We start from the raw sequence: 4274 nt of genomic DNA, 5'->3' as shown, positions 1-4274 counted from the left end.
CATTTCTCCGATCACAAATGCAGACATGGTTTTATGTTTACGCTTTATGTTTATGTTTTATAAGTCATTATAATCAGTAATTATGTCCCCACTGGATGCAACAAATGCCTCGTTTATAATGGGTTTTAATGTTTTTGTCTCGTCGCTCCGGGACACGGCATCAACAGTATGGTGAGGGGCGTAACATTTCCGTCTCACGCTTGAGGTTTCGGCCAATCACAAAGCACTGGATAGCTGGCCAATCACAGCACACCTCGCTTTTTCAGACCGATGAGCTTTGTAAAAATCGACAAGTTTCAAAAAGTCGGGGCATAGAGGAGAAACAATAATATACAGTATGTGGAAAATAATGTGTTTTTTTTACTTTAAACCACATAAACACATTTCATTACACCAAATACACAAAATAATGTTCTTTTTAGCAGCATCATATGACCCTTTTAAATTAGCCATGAGATTTTGAAGTAGAAAGACTAAAATAGTATTTTCATGTAAAATGTACTTTTATTTCTTATTCCTCCATGTCCAGTTTTGGGGAAATTTACTTTTAAAAGTAATGCAGTACAATATTGCGTTACTCCACAAAAAAGTAACTAATCACGGTACTTAGTTACTTTTTATGGAAAGTAATGCGTTACTTTACTTTTGCGTTACTTTTTAAATCTGGACAGGGCTTGCAAATTAAAAAAGTAATGCATTACTTTACTAGTTACTTGACAAAAGTAATCTGATTACGTAACTCGCGTTACTTGTAATGAGTTACTACCCCCAACACTGTCCATGTCAGTAGTAAAAGAAAATATGTTCTATGCCTCGGCTTACAGCTGATCATTTTAAGCAGCTGTTGATTTGAATTCTATTTCGAGTTTCCCCATTCTCTAACAGGATGATGTATTCTTCCTTTTCTTCGATGATCCAGTTCAACTGTACTAATAAGCACAGATTACTCCAGACAAACACTTGTGTGTCTTTTTTTATTGCTGAAGTGTGTTGAATTTCTTCTTCTGCATTCATTCTGCAGACGTAAATTTACGCTTTTATATTTGCCAAAAATATAACTTTTTTTTATTTTAAAAACAAACAAGCAAGCCCTGTCCAGATTTTAAAAGTAACGCAAAAGTAACGTAATGCATTACTTTCCAAAAAAAGTAACTAAGTAACGTAATTAGTTACTTTTTTATGGAGTAACGCAATATTGTAATGCACTACTTTTAAAAGTAACTTTCCCCAACACTGGTGATCAGTGTTTTTACTCAGCAGGTTACACTGAAGAAATCTAGCAAATGATTAAAGGACTGTCCTTAGGCTTGTTATTTGTGGCCTTGCTTTAGGAGGCTCTGGTTCTGCATTCACAATTCCTAGGGTTCCTTTTAGATTTACTGTACGGATGGTATTGAAATATAAGGAGATGGTGGAGTCCTCAGTGCCATGTGTCATCAGTCTTAGAGAAACAATGTTTTCAAGCATCAAGTTTTATGAGATGGCTGTATTGTTTTTTGTATAGACGTGGAAGACTTTACACCACAACACTACACTGCAAATAAGTGTCATTTTTGTAACGATTTCACAATCTGAGAACCGTTCTGCAGTATTTGGACGGGTGATAATATCTTGTGTTGTACCAAAGTTTGGTTGCTGTTGGTTTATTTATTGTATTTGATTTGTGTCTGTAAAAGCTGTTTTTAAAAGGTTCAGGCAGACAGCACTATGTTTATGCCTTGTTTTCTATGCCTCGTTATGAAAAATATTGGATTTTCTTAGTGATACAGACTGTAGTCTGTAGTTGATTTAAAACCACATGCTATTAAGCAATATGTATCTGTGAAATTGCTGTCAGGTTATCTTTATAACAGTTTTTTTGAAATACCAGCTTATATTGATTGTTTTACACATTTTGCTATAGACTGCGTATATTTGTATTTGTACTGCTTTCTGTTTGTTTCACTTTTTTCAACCTTTGCAAGACATTGTTACTTGAAATACATTTTTTATTATATTAATATTCGACAGTGAAAAGTGGAATGGGAGACTTTAAGAAACGAGTGCACTTGTTCCATCACAGGAAAGTTTTTGGCTATGGCACCTTTAGATGTAGTAGACTTTTGATCCTATCATTATTATTTATGTCTCGTTTATTGTTTTATTTGCATATGTTTTTTTATTATTATTAAAGTTTCACTGGCATAATGTTTATTTGTTGCTTATTTTGTAGCCAGTTTTCTTTGATGGAAAACACTAGTCATGGTCTGTTGATGCAAAATCCAAACAAAGCCAGACTTTACTGTAAAGATTTATACTGGGTTTCATTAGACTGCCATGATGTGAGGTGGCCTTGTGGTCTCCATGGATACAGTAACCATAGTGAGTGCATTCAGAGGTCTAGTTATGCAGTCACCAGTGTTTGTTTACCTGCAGGTTTTGATAATGGTTGTACAGGAACACGATATGTATGTACTACTGTGACTGTTAGCTATTACTAGCAATAATCTTACTTTTAGGTCTAGACTGATTCCCAAATTCATCTAGATGTATACGTAAATGTTTCCAAATGCGAAATGTCGGTTTCTCACTACTAACATAACATTCAGTCACAAAAGCAAATGGGGATTGTTAAATTCAACTCTTCCACAGCTGACAATAAAGATGATGCATTTAAGTTAATCACATGCGTGTATGATGCAGTATTATATTTACATATTAATACAGTATCACAAGAATAAGGGTTCAATAATGCTATGACAGGAACATGAATCGCTAGCTATGGCGAATGCACTAATAAACATAAATTGAGGCTTGTGCTTTAGGTAAACAGCAACGGTGTGATTATGGCAATGCATATAAAATGGACATTGAGATATACTGTATGTCTACTTCAAAAGTCAGTACTTTGTCTTGTTTTCAAGTGCAATATCCTAAAAACAAAATACATTTACTTAAAGAAATTAAATTCAACTTTTATGGATAGAGGACTCACATTTTAGCTAGAAGCAATGGTTTGGCATTAAAAAGGTCTCAGTGATTTTTTTTTTCTTTTTAGTATTATTATTTTTTTTGTATTGTAGTAGTACTTCTGTCAGGACCACTATCATCAAAGATGATTGACAATTAGCATACAGTTTGGACTGGCGGTATGGTTCTGTTCTGGGCAAGAACTCCCTGTGCATCTTAGGTGTCGTATTCCCATAGGTAGATGGGGATCAGCTGAGAGTCAGCTGATGCGAACTTGACTAACATGACCTGCCAGAACTAACGCTACGCTTGATTTTCTTCTTTTTCTTATTACTATTATAAACATGCAGCTTTTTTCTTCACAAGAATGGATGGACTAGAGATTACTTGTAGATTATTGCAATGTTTTTATCAGCTGTTTGGACTCTCATTCTGACGGCACCCATTCACTGCAGAGGATCCATTGGAGAGTAAGTAATGTACAGTGATGCTAAATTTCTTCAATTCTGTTTTGATGAAGAAACAAACATCTACATCTCAGATGGCCTGAGGGTGAGTACATTTTCAGCAAATGTTCATTTTGTGGGGTAAACTATTCCTTTAATAAGCAATACTGTTTTTAAAAACATTTCATCCATAAATCCTTTATCTATAAATAAAAGATTGCATGCATCCAGAGTTTAAATAAGCTAGTGATGCTAAACTAACATTTACTTATAATTTATCCACTCTTAAAAAAAAATGCTGGGTTGTTTCAACTCAACTTTGGGTCAAATATGGACTAAACCAGCTGATGAGTTAAATTTTTACATAAAATGTTTAACCCAGAAGTTGTGTTAGTCAATATCTGACCCAAAGTTGGGTTGAAACAACCCAGCAAATGTAGTAGTTACACTAAAGCACAGTATTCTGACATGAAAACAGGTAAAACACGTATTACCTGCAGTCACCAGAGGGCATCACTGAACCAGGAGGGCAGTCTTGCTGTAAGCAACTTCAGCTAAAAGAGATTTCAACATTCAAATGTACTGTAGTCCCCTGTTAATAAACCGACACGTGTCGAACATTAAAACATTCATATAAATTGTTTAATATTACTTTCATGCCATCATTTTTTGTGTTGTGCATAAGAAATGTCATTTAATAGACAAGGTAGAGCACCTTTTCAATTATGTTTAGATTGATTTGAAAGGGTGAGCTGTTCTCTTTAATTAAATTAGGCAGAACATCAGAGAGTGCAATATTCTTGGCTTATGAAGATGTACCTGCAAACTGTATCACAATAAGTGTGCAATTGGTGACCATGGTACCTGCTGAAACGGATG

Source organism: Sinocyclocheilus grahami, unplaced genomic scaffold (genome assembly GCF_001515645.1).
Source record: "Sinocyclocheilus grahami isolate Dianchi unplaced genomic scaffold, SAMN03320097.WGS_v1.1 scaffold172.1, whole genome shotgun sequence".
NCBI classification, from domain to species: Eukaryota; Metazoa; Chordata; class Actinopteri; order Cypriniformes; family Cyprinidae; genus Sinocyclocheilus; species Sinocyclocheilus grahami.
Note: the sequence above shows the minus strand (reverse complement) of the source record.